This window comes from Ambystoma mexicanum, chromosome 7q (assembly GCF_040938575.1).
Source record: "Ambystoma mexicanum isolate Mex_15411 chromosome 7q, UKY_AmexF1_1, whole genome shotgun sequence".
NCBI lineage: Eukaryota > Metazoa > Chordata > Amphibia > Caudata > Ambystomatidae > Ambystoma > Ambystoma mexicanum.
The window spans coordinates 720,638,104-720,663,279 of record NC_090941.1 but is presented as its reverse complement, the minus strand read 5'-3'; the positions used below and the strand labels follow the sequence as shown (position 1 = coordinate 720,663,279).

At 46.7% G+C, this 25,176-nt stretch overlaps 1 protein-coding gene across 3 annotated transcripts in view; it reads left to right on the top strand.

Annotated features, from left to right (window-relative positions):
* The window catches only part of MPHOSPH8 (M-phase phosphoprotein 8), a 620,343-nt gene that overhangs the window by 137,672 nt on the left and 457,495 nt on the right, over positions 1–25,176 (top strand). The window lies entirely within an intron of this gene.

Here is a 25,176-nt window from a genome sequence, read left to right as displayed (position 1 = left end):
AACATTTACAGCTCCCTCAAAGATGCATGGACGTTCTTAGGGAGGCAAGAAAAACCGAACACTCTTTTACTGCTATTCTAGCAAGTGGAAAAGATTAGTCATCTGGTGTAGAGGTAAGAGCATCGACCCCCCCCCCCCGTTGACTACTCTCCCACACAAATTGTTCGTTACCTGACTCACTTATTAGACTCAGGATTAGTCTTTAATTCTATAAAAGTTCATCTAGCTGCACTTTCTGCATACACCATGTCTCAACATAGGGTGTCATGGTGGAAAATCCCTGTTATTAAGGCCTTCATGGAGGGAATAAAGAGGATCCACTCTCCTATATCTAACCCAGCTCCCGGATGGGACCTAAATGTGGTACTAACCAGGTTTATGGGCTCAATCTTTGAACCCATGCACAAGGCAACACTTAAGAACCTCACTCTTAAAACTGCTTTCTTAATAGCTATCGCCTCCATTAGGAGAATAAGTGAACTACAAGCGCTCTCTATACTAGACCCCTTTGTAACAGTTCACAAGGATAAGGTGGTTCTACGCACGCATCCTAGGTTTGCACAGAAATTAATTTCTAAATTCCATATCAACCAGTTGATGGAACTACCAACGTTCTTTCAAAACCCATCTAATTTGGGAGAAAAAAGCCTGCATACACTTGATGTGCGCAGAACCGTCATGTTTTATATGGAAAGAACTAGACCACTGAGAAAGACTAATCAGTTCTTTGTCTCGGTGGCAGCAGGAAGAGAAGTAGATGCAGTTTCAAAATCCACTATATCTAGATGGATTGTCCAATGCATCACTCTGTTTCTCTCTCTCTAAGAGAGAGCTACCCTTCAAACCAAGAGCACATTCTACTTGAGGCACTGGGCCTTCCATGGCATTCATTGCGAATGTCCCTCTAGAGTCCATTTTAAGCCGGTCAAGTGGCACAGCGAGTAGAGCGCTCGCTTTGACATCCGTGCAGAGCTTGCTAACGCAGGTTCGAATCCCGGCGGGGCCAATCTCAGCCTTTCATCCTTCCGAGGTCGATAAATGAGCACCACACACCGTGGGTAATAATAAGCAGCGCTCAGATACCTGAGGGTTCGTAGCGCTATATAAATGCCTAATTATTATTTGCAAAGCGGCAACCTGGAGTTCTGTACACACCTTTACAAAACACTACTGTCTAGATACCCATTCTAGATCTGATTCCCAGGTGGGACAAGCAGTATTAAGACATCTTTTCTCTACTGTTCCTTCTCACAACCCACCTCCATCTCTGGGTACTGCTCGCTAGTCTATGCACAGCATGTGATTCTAAGCAGATTAACAAGCATCAGAAGACATGCATTACTTACCGTAAAAGCATTTCTGATTGTATCTGCTTGGATTCACATGCGCCCACCCTTCCTCCCCGCTCGGTTGGAAGGAACATAGACATCTTATTACTTTCTCTCTTTTCTGTACTGCCTCACGTCTAAGAAGGATCCCTCAGGGCAGAAAAAATACAGAGGGACCTCGACGCATAATGGATTGTGGCTACACTGCACGTCACTATAGGGATAGTATTACAGATACGCCTTTGTTGACGTCCCCTTTTCGACTACGAAAAACAAAATGCAATACTCCGCAGTGACCACTGGATGTCGGACTATGCACAGCATGTCAATCTAAGCAGATACAATCATCAGAAATGCTTTTACGGTAAGTAATGCATGCCTTACTGTGAAACCAGCAGGACAGGTTTTTTTAGGCCCTGGCTTCAAAGGACTGGCTTCAGGATCTACCTCCCCCAAGTGTACCAGCACCTGGGGCATATGAATAGGGAAGTGTGAAGCATCTCACACCCTCATCAGACTCTGTGGCAGTGCTCCAGCCGGGTACAATGGATTTCTGGGACACATTGGTGTGACTTTAGCAGCACCTCCCTTCCACTCAAACTCGGGAGATTCAGAGACAAATCCATGACAACACAGGGCTAGTGCCTGACAGTTGGCTGTGGGTTGAAAAACAATGCCCTTATTTGGGACAAAAGACTGTTCTGAATTAAACTTTAAGACTTTTTTTTCTGCAACTGCATAACGCAGGAATTAAAAAGTTTAACAGTTTAAATGTAATTTTTGTGGCATTAAAACAAGATATTGTGGTTTTCCCTAGCATGTATGGGACACAAATGGCAGAAAAATGTAATTCATGGGAAAAGTGTTCATGGCATAACTTTGAAATTTAATGCAAACCTGCTCTGTGATAATAGGTGCACATATATAAAATTTTAGAATTTTAAGTGAAATATTTCCCACCAAAAATTGCGAAAGATAATTAGAAGGGCTAAATTATACTGTATAAACTGGGGAGTTGGAATGCTTTGCTCTGTGTGAAATAAGTAATCTGCCTATGATTTTCAAAAATGCCACATTTTTGTGTCATAACTGATTTTGGCAAAAGTGACTGTGTGATGGCTCTGTATCTGCTTCTAGGGAGGAGGCGACATACGTAGGCTGACATATCCGATTGTTAGTGGTAGGTCTATCTTAGGTGTGCCCCCAGAGTAAATCCTGTGATGTTGCCCGCCTTTATAAAAGGTAGAGGCTCAAAGAGACAAAGGACACTCTCTTCTAAATTTTCCAGTTCTTGCGTATCCAGATATTCCATATTCATCCTGCAAGATTCCATATTCCACTGCCAGGCCAGATCATAGCTGACCCTATCCAGGCAGGACCATTGATCCAGAAAAACCCCACTAAAAATCCCAATTACTTGAGGGGGGGGCAAAGGTGGGGAGGTGCCTGAATCCTCATTGGGAAAATCCAGTACTACCTGCGTGCCTTGCTACCCGCTCTATCCAGCTGAGGTGCTGCTGTGCTGTGACCAGACTTTGCCCAGCTGTTTTCTACTAGGAGAGGCCGCCGCTGTGAGCAGTGACCAGATATTGCTTCGCTGTCCAGAAACCCGGTCCGCTGCCCAAACTACCCCATTCAAGTGCTGAGTATTTCCCTTCCCCAACAACCACAAACTGCATCCTTTGCTCTGTTACCTTGTATTGGGCCCAATCCCATAACTGCCTTAGCAGAAATCCGTAAAACTGTCGGAATCCCCTGTGCATCCTGTCCTTGATCTCCAAGTGTTAATTCTCCCTGAAAGAGTCACACAGCGTGAAGGAGTTACAATTGCAGCTTAACCTTTATATTCACCGTTGGCGTTCTCTTTCCTAGCCACTAAAATCTGGTTCAAGTGAAACTTGTCCTTTCCTTGCCAAACCGATATATTTATTTTTTCCTGTCCACTGCTTTCACTTTTTTTTTTTTGTGTGTAAATTTGACTTTAAGTTTTGTTCATTATAAGTCAAATTACATAAGAAACATTACGAACTTTGAAATACAGAGCAAGGCAGGAATTGAGTTAATGTCCTTTGTGTACCACTTTCACTTGTTTCTGGCCCCGCCGTGCTGTATTACAACATTGACTTGCTTTCTTCCCTCCTCCCTCTTAGCCCCCCCCCCCCTTCCATGGGTCAAGCAGGCATTTACTAGGTCTTTGCAGCGTGTGTCAATAGGGAGTTATTGCTTTCGGGTAGTATTGGGTATAGAGATTTCCAAGGGGGGTGAATGTTTTTTGATCTTGTTATGGTGACCATGGGGACAATCCGTTTACTACGCGTTCTTGGGCAACTAGTCTGTTTGGGACTGTGGTTCACTTGAGAGGTGCTTATTTGTGAAGTCCATCCATAGAGCTTGCCATTGTGCTGATCTGCCACGCAGTGTTGCTGTTATTTGATCCATTACACATGTTAGTGGCAACGCTGATCCATTTGCTTTTACTGGGGAGTGATTTGGATTTCCATTTGATTATTAGTATTACGCGGGCTGCTAATAAAAGTTGAGATACCAAACCTCTGACTCTGTTCCAGTCATCGTCCTCTTTCTCGAGACCAAACAATATGAGGTAGGGGTCTGCCATTCTGGAGATGCCATCTATATCTTTAATCCAACCTAGGACTTTGTCCCAGAACATCCTCACTCGGGTGCAGTCCCATCACATATGCCAATAATCGGCATTATTCCCACATTCCCTCCAACATTTTGGGTTTGCCTTTTGGAACATTTTGGAGAGCCTTGTGGGGGAGTGGGGGAGGGGTCGTATTGCCACAGGTGTAAGATTTTGATTGCATGCAGCTTATACTGGTTGGAAACGGATATTTGTGTTGCGGGTGCGCATATCGTTCCCCATAGATCCGGACTAATCTGTGCTCCCAGATCTCTCTCCCATCTACCTCGCAAGTGCTCTGTGGTCCCCTTCCCTGCCGCAATTAGTTCCTTGTACATCATTGATATCAGCCCCTTTGTTTCTGTCTTAGTGCCCAGTATCTTTTCACAGGGGGTGAGGTCCCTGTTCAGCTTAGTCTTCCACACTGTTTACAATAGGATGCCTTTTATTTGTATATATTGGAAGGTGGACAGGGGGCCTATTTCCAGAGCCTCAATGAGTTCAGGGAGAGGGATACAATCTTTTTTTTTCCGTAGTTGCCCCACCCTTTCTAGTCCAGCTTCATACCATGTTTGGTATCTTTCTACGTTGGTAATGTGATTACTGATGCTAGGGGACCACAGGTGGCCAGGGGAGATGGCCATGTGGTGATTTTGTGCATATCTTTGCCCTCCCTCCAGATATCCCATATGGTGCTCTATATTGGATGGTCTTTGAGTTTATTCAAGAGTCTTTTTCTAGGGGCCGAGAGCCACTCCGAGACAATAGCCGGGGACAGCTAGTGGTTGTGTGGACCCATTGCGGGTCTTAGTAATTGCGTAGGTGGGGGGGGGGGTCAGGACTCGCAGCTGGGCCGCTTCATAATATTTTTTAAGGTCATGTAGACCCACCCCACCCTTATCTTTGGGGAGTGTTAGGGTGTCATAGGAAATTCTTTCCTTCTTCCCCTGCCAGAGGAATTTCACAATGGTGTTCTTGGTCTCGGAGAAGAAGCTGTTCGGTATCTTGATGGGTAATATGTGGAAGGGGTACAAGAATCGGGCGAGGCAGACCTTTTTTATAGCGTTGTCTTCCAAGCCAAAATATCATCAATTTATTCCATCTAGCAAGGTCATTACGGAATCGTTGAAGGAGTAGGGGAAAGTTGGCTTCATACAAGTCCACTAAGTCTTTGATAATCTGTATGCCAAGGTATTTCAATTTGGAGTGCTCGATCCTAAAACCTAGTGGGGAAAACTTGGTTTCATTTTCTTCTGTCTGTCCCTGTAGGGGGAAGAGTGTGGACTTTGTTTTATTTATTTTGAATCCTGAGAATTGACCATATTTTTCTAGTAAGGTAAGAGCCCGAGCAATGGATGTCATAGGGTTGGTGATGTGTAGGAGTACATCATCCGCATGGAGGGCCACCTTAGATTCCATTGGTCCCAGGCGGGTCTGCCCTCAATGTCAATTCTAGGGGTTCGAGGGAGAGCGCGAAGAGGATTGCAGAGAGGGGGCATCCTTGCCGGGTGCCGCGTTCCAGCGTGAACCATGTGGAATATTCACCGTTCACAAATATGGATGCCTCGGGAGTCGTATATACTGCAAGTATTCAATTTCTAATCCTGGGGCCTATATCTATCTTGCGTGGGACTGCCATCAGGAATCCCCGTTCTACTCTGTCGAAAGCTTTTTCTGCATCTATCGAAAGGAAGGCTGGGTTGTTGGACATGGTTTGGTATGGGATGTGTATGTGAGGTGAAGTGTTTTGCACATTGTCTGCTCCTTGCCTCCCCAGTATAAATCCGACCTGGTCGGGGTGTATAATTTGTGGCATGTACGTCTCTAGTCTGGCAGCCAGGATTCTCGTGTAGATTTTTGCATCAAGATTGATGGGGCGGTATGATCTACACCTTTTTAGGGTCTCTTCCCTCTTTGGGAATTAGTGATCAGCGCACGAGTGAAGGAGGATGGAGCTTTCCCTGTCTCTAGTATTTCATTAAAAAGTTTGGCCATGAAAGGTGTCAGTTGTGTACTAAAGGATTTGTAGAATCCGGCTGTATAGCCGTCTGCACCTGGGGATTTGCCAATTGTTAGCCTCTTTATTGCATCCCAGACCTCTTGTTCGGCTATGGGGGATTCGAGGAGGTCTGATCCTGGTTCGGTATCTTGGGCATGTTAATCGAGGACGAGTAAGTCTCTCTTGGATTGGTCAGGGTTTGTTTCCGAGATGTATAGGGTCTGATTTAAAATTTTGCGAAGCTTTCTGGGATGATAGGGGGGGTGTTGGTTGTGGGAGGGGTGTCTTCTACTATTTCTAGTACTTTCCGTTCGGCTCTCTGTTCTCGGAGTCTGGCGGTGAATAGTGCGTCAGCCTTGTCTCCCTTTTAGTAAATGTTCTGCTTCAGGAGTCTAAGTTTGCGCACTACCTGCTCGTGTTCCAACAGTTTCAGTTCCTCCCTTTCCATTTTGACTTTGTCAATCTTAATCTGGTCACACCCCATACCCCTCCTGCTGTCTTCCTCAAGCTGGCAAAGCTCAGCTCTTAGTATATGTTCTATGATTTTGTTTCCTTTTTTTGGTCGATCCCTCCCTTATCAAGATCCCTCTCCATGTGGCTTTCCCCCACCTCCCAGACTATTGGGTTGGGTACTTCACCAGTTTTATTTATTTTGAGGAATTCATTGATTTCAGTCTCCATCTGTTTTGAAAACTGCGTCTTTCCAAAGGTTTTCATTACATCGCCATTTCTCTCCCCTCATCGGTAGGTTGTCCCACTGAATATCTGTTATCACCATGTCGTGATCGGACCATGTGATCAGAGCTATGTCCGAGTGTCGTGGTGTTGGCCAGGTCTTTGGATGGGTATATGTAGTCGATTCGGGTATATGTATTGTGAGGGGCGAAAAAGTATAGCCCTGATCATTTGGGTTGCTATTGTTACGATCACCTTGCCTGTTTCCTGTTACTAACGGAGCTTGTCCGTCTACGTCGGACCAAGTTTTGGTTTCCAAGAAATCTATACCCTTCCTGATGAAGATTCCAACCCCTCCCCTTTTGAGTGGCCCTGATCCCCAGAATTCAATCTCCTTGCGTTTCCCAAGGATTTGCCTTACCTCCCCCTTGATATATTTTGTTTCTTGTAGTAAGAGGATGTCTAATTCGGATCTATGGAATTCTCTGGCGACAAGTGATCTAAGTCCCTTCACATTAAGTGTCCCCACCCTCTTGCTTCAATGGACGGTGTCATTTTTTGTTTGTATGAGGAAATGGCTTTTGTGACATGACCACTATTGCATTTTTGCCCTAAGTTCCACACTGCGTTGTATGCTTTGGATCGCAAAAATTGCTGCTTTGACTCCGTCTTTTGTCCTGCTCCAATTCCCCCCCCCCCCCCCCCCTCCCTTCCCAACTGATGGCGTTAGATTGGGCCTGGTTGAAAGCACCAGGTCTGCATTGAACCACCTTTTGGGGGCTGTTTTTTCCAGCTCCTTGATCTGATGTGACATCTCAGTCTAGGTTGAGCCCTCTAAGCGTCAACTCCACCCACCCTCAAATGATCATGTCGGGATCATAGTGGTGTCTCAGTTTCGAATCCCCTTTTTTCAAAACACTTTAACAGGGGATCGAGTTCTTTCTTACCCAGTTTGTGAATGTTGAATCGTCCCCCTCTGGGGAGAGGTTCCCTCTCTGGTACTTCCTTGAGCCTTTCACAAGTTTCTTTTCTTGGGCCTTGAATGCGCCATTCTCGTTCTTCCCGTCTTGGTTTGTCTTGGTTTGTCTTGGTTTGTCTTGGTGGTTTTCTTCTCGTGGGACGATTATTTCATTGATGCAGGTCTTGATTTCTTTTTCGGGTTTTAGTCTGATCTTAGTCCCTTCGTACTCGAAGGAGAGGAAGAAGGGGTAGCCCCACCTATATCGGATATAGTTTTCCTTCAATCCTTTTTTGTGAGGGGTCCGCACATCCGTGTCTGGGAGGAGTGATCTTGGTATATTGAAATTTGAGCACCTCCTAAAGGGATGGACTCACTCCTTGCTTTCTCGAGTACCCTGTCTTTGTCTTGGAAGCGATGAAATCGGGCAAGGACCGATCTCGGGCCGCACGGGGGGGCGGTTTCGCCAGCCCTGTGAATTCATTCTGTTATGGGCTCATCGATGTCGTCGGCGACCAAGAGTTTGATGTCATGGAGTGTTTCCTCAGGTCCGCTTCGGTTTCTCCCTCCCGTTCCGGAATTCCGAAGATGCAAATGTTCCGTCTTTCTGTTTTCTAAATCATCCAACTTCAGCTTGCAGTCTTCCCGTTCTAGTTCAGTCATCCTTTGGTCGAGTTGTGCTTCTAGAGTGTCTATGGATGCTTGATTGATTGTTCTCAACTCCCTCAAGCCTTTCTTCAATATTATCCAGCCTTTGCGTGATTTTGTCTATCTTGCCTCCTATGTTTGCCCCCATAATATTTTTGATTTCTCCTAGTAGGGTGGCTATGTCGCTTTTTGTGGCCGCTTGGTCATTTCCTGTGGTGTTCCCAGTCTCCATGTCGGAGTTGTCTGTTCCTATAGGTGTGGTGGCGTACGCAAATGAGGCCAATTTCTGTTTCACACTCATGTAATCTCTGTGTGCTGGTCTTGGTAGAGCGTTAAGGTTCTCGTGAGAGTTTGTGGGGTTGTTTGCTCCCCGGAGTTTCGGGCACAAAGCTGTTGCTTTGTGACCTGTAGGAATGTCCCAATTGTAATCTGTGTACAGGGTGTTATAGCACAGTTTTACTGGGTGCGCTGTCTGTGGGTCTAGACGTCTCACTCCTGTCCCTCACTGGGGTGTTGTCCGCATTTGAAAGTGAGTTTCTCAGAGAGTTTGGCTTCATGAAAGGATGATTCCAGAATGATTTCCGGATCTGGGGTGCAGCATTGGGGTTTCTCTGGGTCCGCTCTGATTGTGTCCGTGGTCTTATGAGAATGTCTGTGGCCTGTTATGTGCCCTCGGGAGTGTGATTTGTTGTTTTGGTACCTGCTGTTGATCTAGTCCAAGCGAGGGATGCCTGCAGAGCAGTATCTGCCCCGGGTAGGCTTGTGTTTGGGCTGCTCTGCTAGGGTGCACTGGATTTCTTCTGCGGTGGGGCGGGGGGCTGTGGCGGGAGGGAAGTGTTTTGCTTGGGCGTCTCCTGCGGATCCTGGGCTACCCGTGGGCGCACACAGTCAGTCTTTCTGCTGGTCTCACACCGGAGGTGTTTTGCAGGTGAAGTGCTTTTGTATTGTTACGAGTACCAAGCATCACTCGTGCCTTGATTTCTGCGTAGGTGCAGGGTTGCTCAAATGGGTGCCCCGTGGGTTTCAAGGGACTCTGGAGTAATGCGGGTGGAGGAGGCTTTATTCACATGTGGCCGCTTGAGGTCCTCCGTCGAGCGGAGCACCACGTATGTTACAGAGATGTGCTCTGCTCAATGCTTGTTCATACGGGGGTGTCGGGCCTGGTCCTTATCTGGTGGGTGGGAGCGGGGAGTCCTTGGGCACTTCTTACTGTCCGCCCTATCTTTTGGTGTGTGGAGCGGTTTCCGGTTCTGGCGAGGCATGCGCTCAGGAAGACCAGGTCCGTTGCCAGCACCTCTGATGTCCAGCGCAGATCTCCGGCGTCCGCGAGTCGGGTGTCCTGCAAAGGGGGGGACGCTTCGCTCCTTGGCCCAGCTTTTAACAGAGGTGCTCAAGGTTTCTATTGTTTCAAGGCTGCTTGAGTGCCCCGGGTCTGGAGGGCCGGGCGGCTCTCCTGCTGGTCTGAGTGCGCAGGCTCATACGTACTTTCGTGGTCCGTTGGGCCGTATCTTTGTGATGTATTTTCTGACCGATCCGTTTTCTCTCGTGGGGTGGGGGGGTCCTTTACCCATCTGCCACCTGATTTCTGTCCGTGGGGGGGTGCCCAAGTGGGGGCTCAGTCCACTTGTTGGGGCCGCGACGGCGGAGCTCACACAGGGACCATGTTAATCTCTGCGGCCCCTGGTGGACAATCCCCTGCTTTCACTTTTAAAACCGAATTTCCTTTCCTGTTAAGAATCTCATCCAGTCATTTATCTAGAGCTCCCTTTTCACTATTATCCCTGTGATGTGCATCTGTCATTAAGCATAAAAACCCCATTCCCATTTTTTTGTCAATTTGACCTGTTTTTCAAACCGATTTTACATTTAAACCTGTGTAAATTAGCACATGCAATTTCTATGTGTGTGATTTGGCTGCACTGTGTTTTTCACTTTCAAGCTGAGTTTCTGAATTGTATGCCTGTTAGGACATTGCTTTTAGTCTGCTAGTGTTCTTACATCTGTGATAGTGCTATACTCGTATTTACCTCATTTATTCAACTACACATGTAAAACCAATATTTACTAATTCTGAGTGCTATTTTGTGCAATTGTAAAGGTTTTTAAATGTTGCCTCCCATTTCGTGGGGGAAGGTCTGATTTCATTCTGTTTGCTGCCTAATATACCTGGCTCCTTGCTACCCACCCAACATTCAGTTAATAGGTGTTTGAGGGAGTATTGCAGGGGGAAATCTTAACTGGGTTGCTATCTACTTGAAAAGTAATATTGCTCCCATTCATTTGTGCTTTGTGTATGTTATATTAGAAGGTCAAACCGAGTGTATTCTATTAATCTACAGTGTAATTATCACCCCACTGGTGATTGCTGCCCAACATTAAATTTGTGTGATTTTGATGGAAATGAAAAAATAAATATTGTATTACCACCCACCGGCATGGTTCATTGTGGCCCAGGGTATTTGTAAAAGGGGGGTTGGGTGCCATCTCAATCTGAATCCTTAGTAAAATTGTCATGATGCATACCCCCGGGCATCCAGACCACGTCCATCAGCCCCGGGAGCAGGCATCATGTTGCCTTGAGAAAACCCAGCAACACCTGTTAGGGGCTGTCTAGGTTCAGTCCCGGCGCCTATGGCGCCAGGCTCATATGGGACATAGTCCTGGCGCCATAGGTGCCAGGCTCATAGGTGCACACTTACCTGATTCAGACCATGCTGCAAGAAGATCCAAACCCATGCGAGGCCTAGAAGGGACTACTTTACCTTAGGGACTATTTTGTTACTTGGGTGTGGTTGGGGAGGAATACCTACCTGGTACTACTTTGGCGGCTATTTAAACCATGCCCGAAGAGCAGCACACGCTTCGCGGTATTCTGCATCCAGCAGCGTAACGTTCACCGTGCCAGCAGCAGCATCCAGCCTTCTGCCACGCCCGCCTCAAGCCTGGAGCACCTAGAAAGAAGAAAAGAAGCAAAGGTTAGAACAAGAGTATTACCTGATTTCTTACCTGATTCCGGATTCATCTCATCTTCAAACCAGAGGAAAGACTTTGTTTTAAACGCATCGCAGCAGCAGCGCCGCGCCATACTCACCGTTCCACGCAGCATTTCTTCGATCCGGCGCTGTCTCCATCTTTACATCGCCGAATCCCGGCACCTAAGGGGGACAAGAAACAACAAGGTGAGCAGAGAGAACAGACAGACCATCTCTTTAGCCTCCATATGCTTACCTGATTTTACCGCCGTAGGTATTATTCATCGGCACGCCACATCTTCTGCCGCACCTGTAAGAAAAGGAGAAAGCAGCAAGTTTAACCCTTGGCATTATTTACCGGACAGTGTTGGGTAACACAGACCTTTACCAGAGCGCTTTCAGCAGTCAATCTTCTTATTGGATCAAAGTTGCAAGATAAAAGAGGAATTGGGCAGGAGTGAATTCCAGACATTTTGAACTCTTACAAGCTATATACTTACGGCTCTATCTTCAGGCCAGTGAAGTAACTGGTCATCAGCGCGCCCCTGCGTGTTTCGCAGGATGGAGGGCTCATCCTTCAAGAATATAAGGTGAGATTGCTGAGAGGGCACAGAGGTGATTAGTGGGGAGGGCAGTGGGGGAAGCTATCACTTGAATCCACAAGTGGCTAAATCCATTTCTCCACTTGTAGGAGAATATTTCTACGGGTCAAGCAGACAAGATTAGGAGGGCAGATCCAGTCAGTTGACGTGCACTACGCATCACGTGGGTGGAGGCCGCAGCAGTCCGGGTCTGACCGACGCCCCTGTGGGAGCCAGGTGAGCGTAACAAAAATAAAGTGAAAGTGTTTAAATTGCGCGTTGCAATCTAGGCCAGTGGCAAGAGTCCTGGGCTGGTGTGCGAATCCTGATTAGAATCCTTAACAGATTGGGGGCTCGTGCCAGGGATTAAGAATGTGTTGCCACCCGTGACAGCTTAACACAGCGGGCTAACCTTCAAGGTAGTGATACTTTGTGAGGTAGAAAACTGTTACACTGTTGAAAGCACCTTCTCAAAACATAGACCCGAAGTATCAGGCCTGTGTGTAAAAAAAATAAATTAAAATCAACCCCGAACTAGACAAAAGGCAATGGAATACAGGTTCTTATATAAATAAATTAATAAAGAAAGAACACTTTCCATAATGACTACAGTAGAGATAAACATGGCTGGCAGCACCTTCTGCACACATTATTTCTCAGAGGGGAATGGCACAACAAGATGAGGTCTGGCTAGAAGAAATGATGCAACAGGTCACCGCCATGAACATGGATGTGTGGCAGGACGGTGGCCTATTACATCAAGCTTTGAGCGAATTGTACATGACTCCGAAAATTAAAGAGGGGCAGATTACAATTGTCAGAATCACAGCCTACATAGATCTCCATATGGGAGTGATGGAGGCAAAACATGAAGAAAACAGAACCCTTGCGCAAAACCAGTTTGGGCTCTTAAACCAAATCCAGACAATTAAAATTAGTGGAAGAGAAATTGCAAAAGAGCCAATATTCTGAGGTCCAAGTTGAGAACTACATCAAACGGTTAAAAGAGGACTTGGCTCTACAACAGCAAAATAATTCAGACCAAGAGGCCCGATTAAATGCATTAAAAGTGTAATGTCAAGAAAAGGTTGACTCTTTAGAAGGGAGTCAAATGAAATTAAAACAAGTGAGATACAATAACGTCAGCGCAGAGCAAATAGTCACCTTACAGAATCAGATAAAAAAAAAATTGGAAGAGGTAAGTAATACATTCCTTATGAAAGAACTCCACTTTCAATCAGAATTTGATGAGGAGCGCCAGAAATAAGGTGCCATAACGCACCAAAGGGATGACCTGGCTGAACAAAGGGGCGCTCTATCAGTAGAAAGGGGCCCTATACCAGGAAATGTGCAATTTTTAAAAACCAATCTGGAGAGAAGGGAGTCAGACCTTCAGGGACTGACTGGCATAAAAGAAGAATGCGAAAATGTAATGGGACATAAGAGACAAATGGAACTCGAGTTAGTGCACGTCACAGAATTTGCAGAAAAAGGAGGTTCGCTTTCTGCAACAGATTGTCTGTTCCCAGACCATACAGGTAGCGCAAAGAGACAATGAGGCCCTCTGTGAGGAGGACCATGGACTCCACAAGCAGGTGGCAGCTCAAGAACGGGTCATAGAGGCCAGTCAAACCCTCATAGCGGAGCAAAAAGCTCAGGCCTTTGCCTACTGTCGAGCGGTAGGGGGCTGAGAAAGAGAAACTAGGGAGGTTGGAGAGAGAGTATGCTAGGCTAAATCCAAACTTGAGGGACCCCAAAGAAGTAGAGAGGGACAGGGCTACCCCTGATCAGTGTGATGCCCTCTGTACTAAGGGACTCGAACCCATTTAATACTTTGTGCACTGCTGACTTTGTCTACTGGTTCACATGAGCCGAAAGCCATGAGGCCGTCGGAATTAAATAGACCTAGCATGATGGAACTGACAGGTCAGCACCCCTCAGAAATGGATGGACGGGCGTCCCTGTATAAATACAAAAATATTATGGCTGATGTCTCTGACCAGGAAGCCTCCTATGAGGAGAAAGTCGGGGAATTGGATCTGCAGAAGCACTGTCTCCAAAGGGACCATTTGGTTCGATTTGCAGAACGGCATGAAATGAGGCCCCAAAAGAGCATTCCGAAGACCTCCAACCTATCAGGGCAGTGGGGGAAATCCTCTGCCAACCCTGGAAGCGGGGAGGAGTTCTCCTGTGCCACACAGGGGAGCAGAAACTAGGCCCCACCATTCTGCGAGCCCCTCACAAATTCACACAATCGGGGAGCGCCTAGAAGATCATGAGGGGACCTCAAACAGTAGCGGCTCCGAGTCTGAGGGCGAGTGGACTCCTGTGAAGCGGCAAATAAACAGAGGAGGGTTCTGGTGAAAGACCCCATTAGGCAGATCAAGGCTATTAGGAATTTCAGAACTGTACCACAAAAATGCAAAATATTCTGTCTGGGAGCATCTTGAACTCTGTGAACAAATGGACACTTTTCACATCCAAGATAGCCAGAACTGCATAGATTATGCCAAATGTACATTCTCTCCGGAGTACTCCAGCTTCTTTGGACTGGAAGATCAAAACCAGTCAAGGTGGTCCACCTACAAGGCGGCCATCTTGAAGCACTTTTCTAGCCACAGCAAACCCCAGGAGGCTCGCAAAGCGGCTTACAATTTGCAATGCGGAGACGATCAGGCCCCAAGAGAATTTGTGCAGGAGCTAAAACGCGCCTTTGCCCAAACTACCAGGCAGATGCGCACTAATTGCAGGGAATTCATAACCACTTATTTTCATGCGTTCCCAAAATACATAATGACCCAGCTGGTGGGGGATTTTGTTGACGAAAGATCCCTGGACTGGGTAATAGAGCAGACTACCCGGATCTATGAGGTCCAAAAACCTGCAGAAAATAAAAACCAGATTAAAAAACCCCAAACCAACCAACCACCCCTGTTGCTGCTAAGGTGGCAGAGGTGAAGGTTGCCTCCATTTTAGACCTAGAAATGGGGGGCCAAAATCGGCCAAATCGGAGGCAAAGAAGGCTTTCTGATCAATCGGCAACAGGTGGCAGTCAGGTAGGTAACCCCACCAATGGGACCCCTAACTCTCCTGATTAGATCAGTCCCAGATATAAGGGCCACCGATCTATCTTGGGGTATGTATGGACTCCCCCAGCCCAAGGGGGGCGGGGTGGGGATCTAACCAGGTAAGTACTGTCCCAGGAAACTTCCCTCGGGAGGGCAGAAATCCCCTGAATCCTGGATTAAGTTTCTTTCCCTCGTTTCTACCAAACCCCAACCTGCAGGACAACCCTCCTTTCTTTCCCTGTTTTCAGGAGTCCAGACCACCCAATACAGGAGAAGGGAGGCCAAGGGTGGAGGGTTACCAAAATCCCCAATTCCGAGGGTGATCCAGGAGAAGGATAGTTACCCTTCCCGTTAACCACTTGGGTATGAACAAAGACCCCTGTACCAGCCGGAACGGGTGTTCCAACTGGAGCGCCAGGTCCAGAACCTCACGCAGGATCTGAGTCGCATGAGGGCTCACAGAACCCTCAGACGAACATGGCGGCTCAGAACCCCTCAAACGGTCCGGCACCCCAGAACAATGACGGGGAGAGAACCCAGACAAATCGCCATTTCCAGAGGGCGCGGCACGGGAAGAAGGGGCGTGAAGCTTCCTTACTCACCTGTGAAAAGCCCCTGGACACACCGGAACTAAAGTCTCCTGTCCCCGGAAATCTGCAGGCCAGTGAACATAGGGTGGGCTAGGAGAAATAAAGAAATTAAAAAGGCCCACTCTATTCACACTTTTACTCAGCACTACTGCATTGACACCCATTCCAAGACAGATACGTAAGTGAGAAAAGCGGTTCTAAGATATTTATTTGCTCATGACCCTTCTCACATCCCACCTTCTTCGAACACTGCTCGCTAATCTATGCACCGCATGTGATCTAAGAAGATTCCACAAGCCTCAGAAGGGATACATTACACACCGTAATCGTATTTCTGATGCTTGGATCTGCTTAGATTCACGTGCGACCCGCCCTTCCTGCCCCACCGGAATGCCTCTAGGGTTCCCAGCTGAAGAAAACAAATCCTTTTTCAAGATGGCCACCATAGAAAGGGAAGATGGGTGTTGGATAGAAACCCTACTTCGCTTTCCATTACAGCCTGCAGAAACCAAAAATGAAACCGTGTGACTGTAATGGCAGCACCACATTTTTGTTCCTTGAAAAATTTGTCGTTATGAACAAGACCTTTACCAGAAAGCCAGTCCCTGATGGAGATGGCGACTTCAAAACAATGTTTTGTCCCTTCCAGTAATGGCCAGTAGCCACATCCCCGACATTGTGGCCACTAACCATACATAGAGCCTACCCCTCAGAGACGGAAGCTATACCGTTGATTTGTTATGTACATGACAATAGTTGTTAAAGATCAAAATACTACCACATGCAACACACGATGCTTTTCGGTCGTCAATAACTTTTACATACATGTGTTGTACATGCAGTCATTTTTGTCAATAAAAATGTGCGTATAAAACGGAAAGGAGTACTCTTCTTACGTCTGCACAAAAGCCCAAGAAACTCTGTGATGGCAAGCGCAATCACGTGGCACAGGTCGAAAGGTGTGAAGATGTGTATTGGGAGGGTGTTACCATGTATTATTTTACAAACATTTCTATACAGCAAACACTTTCATTGCACCTTACCTCATTTTTCCTCTTTTAGAAAGATACTAATCATTCTGAACTAATGTTGGTTAATGGGGCATCTGGGTGACAGAAATTGGCCTGACGGTGACAGAAATTGGCCTGACACTAAAGCATATGAGATGGGCCTGACCCTCCTGTAGCCAAAGCAAGTGGTATGCAATATCTTTCTCCATAACGTTCCTTGGCAGCGTAAACAAATATGTCCATAAGGATTTACATGCCGTGATGCATCACCTACAAAAGAACAAATTAGGACCTGCAATGTAGCACGCCACATTTTGAAATGGAGTAAATTTGTTAAAAAAAATAACATTTAGGAATTAGTACAGTAGTTTTATTTCAAAATAAACTGTGCGAAATGATTGCCCTTTTCACATTTCCATAAAAGTAGTACGTTTGGCTCTTTGGTCGACAATGAAAATGTTAATGGTAATGGCCACGTTGTTGTTTTCCCACACAGAAAGTAAGTGTTGCCGGCTCAGTAGTCGTTTTCCTCGCACATTGATTTGCAAGACGACGTCAATCGCTGTGATCTACACCACCAGAAAGGATGGAATGTTACTCCTTATGGTGACAGCACTGTAAGTGCATAGAGGTCCGACACGGTCATCCCACTGAATTATTACGCACAGACAACCGGTGATGAACAGTTGCATTTGACGGTTAAAGAAGCCGTCACTTGGCAGCTGCAATCCGTGTCCATAACAATAGGGAAGGAAGTAGCTGAGGGGGGAAGGGGAAATAAAACCTGTATCAATACGCAACCTTTGGAGAAACCAAAGTTGTAATACATAACATTTTCAGTAAAAATAAATTCAATAGGAGGGAATCTAGTGGGACTCTATGGCCGGCGACAATGTGCAAGCTCCATAATGGGAAAACAAATTTCAATGGCACAGACAGCTGGACCGTTTTTATTAATATTACAATTTTTGTTTGGAAGTCGCTGAGCGGTGAAAGGGGAAAATAACGTGCATCAATACGCAACCTCAGCACAAAACAAAGTTGTAACGTATACCATTTTTACTAAATAATAATTTAATTTGGGGAAATGTAGTGGAACCCTACAAACGGCGGAATTGTCCATATTGGGGGGAAAAGAAAATGTCAATGGCACAGAAACCTTGTAATGCATTAGGAAAATTACATTTTTTCTCTTTGAAAGTAAAAAGTTAATACCAGTTCGATCTATAGGAGTCAAAAATAAACTTGCATGATGTGGACCGCCTCCATTGCATTCAGAACAGTCAGCCAGTAGTGTATTTGGAAGAGTGCCTCTTCGGGAACTGATATTTCATGTTCAGTACAATCATTTTTGAAGCATAACCTTATTAAACGATATGTTTTTCACACTGTTACTCCTTGCATTCTTTCTGCTTTTTCCCTTTAGCTCAAGGTTAAACAAGTGACCCTTATGGGTACCGACAAATATGTGGCCGTACTGAGCTCGTATTGAAAAGAGAAAATCAAGTGACCTTCACAGCGAATGCAAATAATTTCTCATTTTGCAACAACATATCAGCAGCTATTCATGAGAACCGCTACTCCCGTTCACGTGCAGAAGTGCTGTGTATACGAAATAGTGCAGGTGGCTGGCTTAGATTTTAAACTGTAGGACGCCAGTCTGATCACAGTAATGTTGTTTATGTATTTTGACATGGACGCAGTAAGTTCATTTCGTACAAGTAGCAAGTCCCACTGTACCGTATGGCAGTAGTAACAAGAATACACCAATGTTTGACTTTCTACTGCCACATCTCATTAACGCTCACCTTTCGAAAGTGTTCCATAAGTGTAACAAGTGCATTAGTGTCCTCTTCGTTTATGTATGTTAGCGGCGATGTGCGCGTACAACAGAAAACAAAGTAAACATGGCGGACGTATCGAAAGATTATGACACACTTCACGCTGTGTCACAACCAATCGGTGAAAGCGCAACATGGTCGCGGGCAGCACGCCACGGAATAGCCAATTGAAATCTTCTCCAAGGAGTGAACAGGGAAGTGTGACCCCGGAGCGGACATAGATATCACTAATTTTTAGAGACCTACTTTTTGATCGTTTTAAAGGAAAGTGCGGGACGAATTGTCACAAAATTTACAAAAGCACGCTTTCCCGACCAAGCCCCTGCCGCTGCCGCAACTTTGGTGCAAATCCATCCAGCGGTTTGGCCTGTAGCTGTGCGCAAAGTTTTTCCCCCATTCAGTCTATAGCAAAAAAAGACGTTTTGGGCCCCCCCCCCCCCCCCTTATAACTTTGCCACCACTGGACCAAACATCCCCAAACTTTGCAAAGAAATTCAGAGTGGGCCATATACTTATTTTGCAAGTTTGGTGATTCCTCCAAGGGGAGCGGAGTTATAAGCTGCCCAAAAAGTGCTCTTCCTATGGGAACAGCAACTTAACCATAACTACACGGCCACTGCCGTGGCCGTGTAATATGTATTTATTTATACACAGATATTTAAATCATGCTTTAAAAAGCAGTTATTAGCAGTAACATTAATTCCAAGTTAGGATTCAGTTCAAAAAGTGAACAAAGCAGGTGAGCAATGTATTCATGTTACACATTTCAGTATCACCTTTGCAGTATTGAGTTTATTAAGGTGGGAAAGGTTAGGGTTAGATCAGAATAGACTGGTATTCTGTAAAAAAAAGTTATTCTCCCAAAGGGATGCAGACAGTCTTTTTTTATCCCAGCGTTAAGAGTGTTCAACAATTAAAACCTGTAAGGGAACTAGCACTGCCAAATCCAATAGGTTCAGAAGGAGGCCTTTAGGGCACCAGGACAGCCAATGGTCAAAGTTCTGATGCTCTTCTTGGAAAAGTTTTCTTAAATAGTGAGTAGTTCAAAAAGAAATCGCAGAAACTCAAGAGGAGTCACCTTGGGAGAGAACAAGCTGAAAGGCCAGTGTAAGTGTGTTGAGGTCAACTCTGAGTAGGGTTAAATAGCACTCCCAAAGGTAGGAAGCACCTCAAATGGCAAAAGGATAATACACCCAAGCCCCACAGTACCTTTGACTTGAAGTTGTTCCAGCTGAATGCCTTCTGGCTGCAGTGCAGCAGACCCTTGTTCCTGGTTCTTGGTCGTGGTGACGAACGGAAGGATGTTTGGCGGGCTCCTGCGGCAGCACTCAAGAGAGGGACTCTGCAGCAATGGATTCCTCTGGATTCAGTGTATCTTTGTGGTTTTGGCGCCTTTTTCTCAGCACCAAAGAACAAACTGCTCCAGTTAGAAGTTCCTTGATTCCTCAGTCCTGGACTCTGGATGTGGATTTCCTGCTTCTGTTGGATCCTCTGGATGCCCACAAAGTTTTGGCCGGATTCACACTTGAGAAGACAGTGCACTCACAGATGGTCGAGGTACCCTGGGTATTGGGATTCTGCAGCCTTGGAAAATCACAGCAAGTCAGGGGTTGAGCCAAATTAGTTTGTCTTGAGGCTAGTTGGTCCTACTAGCCTAAGGGAGGAAGTTATCCTGTACGGGTCTTCCCTGTCAACCGGGTCAGCACAGCTGCAGGGCTTCAACAGGCACTTTGCGGTCCAGGTGGGTGCTGCTAGCGTCTTTTCTGCTTCGGATGTTGTCCTCCAGTGGTCGTCTCTGCTTCTAGTCCCAAAAACCTCGCTTTTTACGCAAGTTCCCATTCATTCACAACCGTAGGCTCTCAATCACTCAGCAGGGTGGTGGTCCTCCAGGACAGCCAGCCGGCCAATTGGAACAAATTTCACTCAGGCACACCTAGAGACAAAGGACAGGGACGTTTCTGGACCCCCCTTACTTCCGCCACACTGGAGCCTGGGCGGGCTTCAGGGCTGAAGCCCGCCAAAGGCAAAACCCACAAAGGACTCAACCTGATTCAAACGTAGTAAACGCCCTGAAGGAACTAACTGACAAATGGGGAAAAAAGAAGACTGGGGGCCGTTTTGAAAAAATGGTCACCCTTGGGTGCAGCACTGCTGCTGAGGGGTCAGCCTGCAGATACATGTCAGCAGATAGTAAAAGAGAAACCACTGCCACACCCTTCAAGTGAGTTACTGTAACAAAATGTTAAATGAGGAATTGGTTAAAGGAGTTACTATGTAACCTCCCCATGGTCCCCAGCACTCCACATAGGGTGGTGTGTGCTGGACACATAAAAGTAAAGGTAAGTAATACAGGGGCTCGTCTTACTATTCTTGGAAACAGTAGTTCACCCGAGAAAAGGTAGTTAAACATTAAGCGAAGTTGGGGGCGCTGTTGAGCAGCCAGCTAAAATGGCTGCTTAGCTAGGAGCTCCGTACTGCGGCTACTGATTGTGCAACCTGGTGGCAGCACCATCTATCGAAACACGCTGTAATTACTGGGAAATTAAGGGGAAACCAAGGTGCAGTCGGCGTCCTGTGAACTGAGGTGACCTGTGAGTCGAGCATTACGACCTGTGGTGGCGGGCGAGGCCGTGGAGGAGACGTGGTAGGCAGGACCGGCTAGTGAAGCCGAGCGGGAAGCCCGCATCCTCAGCAACCACCAACTACAGCTGGAGGGGCCCTGGGTCCTATCTGCTGCCGAAGCACAGCAATCATCCGAAGACAGCTGACTGGAGCGCAGGGGCCACCGAGGGGAGATTGGTGCATCCCTTCCACTGAACAAACTAGCGGGGAGACAAAACGCTGATTGCATAGACGCAGGCTAATCCTGCGCGAATAGGAGTGGGGTTGAGGAGCCGACCGCTGCGTGAGCGAATGAAAGGCGATAATACCAAGTCCCCGATCTTGGACTGCGGAGCCAGTGGGACTGACTGGCCATCCCGGCGTGTGGCCTGCTCAGACAACGTGCGTAGGATCCTGAGTGGCAGACTGAGATGGAGTGACATAGGCCTGTGGTGGAGTCTGCCCTGCCAGAAGCCAAGACGATTGGGAGGGGAGCATGAAAACTGGCGCTGATTACTGCTTGCCCCCCATTAATAACTGACTTGGCGCACGCCTGCAAGCACTAGACTGGGAACACAGAGCCTGCCCAGTTCCCCAGGCCCCTCGAGCGCCCCCATCATGCCGGAACGGGGCCCACTTGCAGGCCGCTCCCTTATATGAAAGAGCGCCGCTGATTTCAAAGCACGTGTGCTGCTTTGTTAATGTGACCACTGGAGGGGCTGACGGACCATGAACTGTGGTTAAGCCGAGATCCCTGCCTCATTTTCTGGGCCCCCATCCACCTGCTGGCGAGGGTAGACCTGGGCATATGATATTGGCACTCCCGGACCCGGGACTTGCAGATACACCCCGACAGCCCGTATGGATCGCTCACTGTCAACCCGGGAGGTGATGTACCCACCAGAGAGGAGACTGGTTGGTGCCCGGCACGGCTGGTTTTCTCCTGGGGATGCAGCGCTGCAGCCTTGAATCTCTATGCAGGGCTGTTCTTTGCCAAGGGGCTGCTAACCCGTGAGGCAGAAAACGCATCAGAACTGCAAACTTTGTCAGGGACTGGCGTCTAGGGCCTTCCTGCCTGGAGGCACTCTCCCCACGATTACATAGACTAATGCTCTCTCTCCTAACGTGCGAGCGGGTGGAAGCACACGAAGCTGCAAAAAGATGCCGGCTGCCCCAAGATCTGTGATGCCCTTGGTCCTGGCCACTAGCACAGCTCTATACCCAACAGACAATTCTGAGCCGAGAAACTCAGAGGATCCTTCAGAGCGAAGACTGGGGACAACCAGCGACTGTTGCCTCCCCAGGTAAGGGGACTATTGTTTGGGGTACCGCTGCTGGGGATCCGGTTAGGGCAAGGTTGAACAAACTAAATATTCCAACTCTCCTCGGGCAGAACCTGGGCTCTGCCTTCACAGACTACAGACCCACTGTACAACCTCGTGCTGGGGGCGCCTCCTTTTACAGGACACGTGCGGTATCACCACCCTGGGTCACTTAATTGAGGGCTACTATGAGAAAGAGCGGAAAGAGAACGGGAACAATGGACACTTTTGCGAAATCCACCCCATGCTGTGAAAGAAATCAGAAGGAGCACGCCCTTCAAGGCCGATCCACGGATGCCAATCCCCCTTTCTCCCCCCACAGCCGGACCTGTCGGGCATCATGGAGGCTATGGCAAAGGGATCTGCTGTGATCAATGAGTAGCTGGACAACATTACTGCAACTGTGGCCTCGATAAAAACCCAACTTGCACACGAAGGCGCCCGCATAACGGAAGCTGAAAACAGAATAAGTACCAATGAAGACAATATCCGTGCGCTATAAGACAGTGGCCACACTCACCGACGAGATGAAACTAGCAAAGAACAAATGCGATGACTTAGAATCGCGCTCCCGCAGGAACAATATACGTATTGTGGGGGGTCCCTGAAAATGCACTGAAAGGCAAGATGGAACTGGCTATCGTAAATCCACTTAAAGAACTGCTGTGCCAACTTGATCTGTCTCCATTCTTTACTGTTGAAAGGGCTCAGAGGGTACTATCGCCCAAACCAAAACTGGGAGACTTTCCCAGGTCCATAATCGCCAAAATCCTAAATTGAGACAGAGATGCGATTCTGAGATTAGCCAGAGAAAAGAAAGAGCTAAGGTTGGACTCCCAGACGATCCACATATTTCCAGACTTCTGTGTCCCCGTGCAGCTGGAGCGCTGGCAATTCATTGGAGTGAAGAAACTACTACGAGAAAGAAATGTTCAATATGCTATGTTGTTCCCGGCGAGATTGAAGCTGCAGTATGAGTTTGTACATAAACTTGCTTTATTTACAACCGTGTACTCACTTCATAGGTGGTGCGCCTGTTTGGGTTGAGGTGATTAAAGGCCCATCCGTACAAATGTATGCCATTTACCTTTGCGCAACCTCCAGTCTTCATACTGCTACCAAGTCTATTCACAGCATGTGACTCTCTGAACGATCCAATGCTGGAGAAGGAGGAAGTTGCTTACCTGTAACTCCAGCATTGTTATCTTTCATAGATTCACATGCGCGATCTGTCCCCCCCGATAAGGTAAAAACCCTTAATTCTCACTGATCTATCCAGCATCACGGGTCAGAATCTGAAGGGAGGAAGAGGGTCTAGTAGGCTAGCTACTCGAGGTCCCATTGGTTGGGACCAAAAGCACCCATAAAGAGGATGACAGCCTACAAAATGGATGGATTCTTTGCTTTAACCAAGGGAAACACAAGGTAACCCAGCCTGACGCCGGGCAATATTCACAGAATGTGAATCTATGAAAGATACCAATGCTGGAGAACAGGAGTTCCAGGTAAGCAGCGTCCTCCTTCATTGTTCTGATTAGATCTTGAAGTTGGACACAACTAGAAGAAGCATTCGAACCTGCAATGCCTGAGCAATCCACGCCTGAAAAAAGGTCGGAAGATTGTGTCTCCAGCGATTCCCAAAGCCCCTTGTCCCATGACTCTGTGCTTACCTTTGGTTGTCAAACCTGGGTCAAGTGCCCTACCCCTCTGCTAACCTTGGGACTAGGATAGAGAAAACTTGCCCGTCCTTGTACTAATACGTCTTTAACTTAGTAATAGTTTGGAACTGTTTTAAATCACCATCACATGCCCATTGCGTCTTCTTAAAGAATACTTCTCCTGGAGAAACATCTACTAGAACCAGTGACTTTTGGGCACTAGGACCAAAACAACTTAGGACTGGACTTCAGTGAAAGGGAATTGGGGAATATTTTGGTTGTATTATTTTTCTGCATCTGATTAATTACCTGACTTAACCTGGTTAATTACCGTTGATGCATTGGAAGTCAATCTACTGGTGAATGTATATATTTGTGACATGGGTTGGAGTGATATTACCTGCTGGTTTCATTTCCTAGTGTGTTCATAAATGCCTAATAATAAATAGTATTTTTATACATTGACTGGCTAAGCTGAATTGTTATTCTGTGTGGACTCATTGAGGCCTTGGCCACTCTTGTACTCTACCGGGAGTAAGCCTTGTCTGCTCTCTACACTACCTTGAATGGTTTTTGGCTAAACTCTGTCTCCCTATTCGCCATAACTAGGTTGGCTTCTTAAAATCTCCCACGTTGATTTTAGAAATCCATCTTAACGGCAAAGAGCCCTTACTCGGGTGATCACTTAAGTGAGGCTAATTTCATAGGTAATTACATGATGCTTCTGTTTTGAATGGAAAGTGGCTGGAAAGGGGGAGGGGGCAATGGGCCAACTTCTTATGGTTCAGAGCCCCTGCAAAGCACTTTCAACTAAACAGAAAAATGGTCTACGCGTATATCTTTGCCAGATATTTGTTATAAGAATTGTTTCTATTATTGGTTGGTAATGTTCAGTGTGGTTATGGTGTTTTGGAGAAATTGTCAACCACTGCAACAACCCTTTCCACACAGACCTGTACATACCTGTCAAACTAAACTATATTTCTTAAGGTTGCCTCTTCAGTAACTTGGTATCTTGAGCTATGATGTGACGCACCCACTAGCCCCCTTCTTGACTTCAAAGTATAATTTTATGTTCTATGCCCTTCAGGTTCAAAAGAGAATCTGCCTCGACAGTTAATGTTAGGTATGAAAAGTTTAGGATGAATAATTTGGGTGACATTATTAATTTCAAGAATTTGTTGTACCATCTGATGCTGGTGGTAGGAGTAGAGCAAAAGCATCGGTACTCGAACAGTACTTTAGTGTTTAATATTATAGGTATGTCAATCCAAATTATGT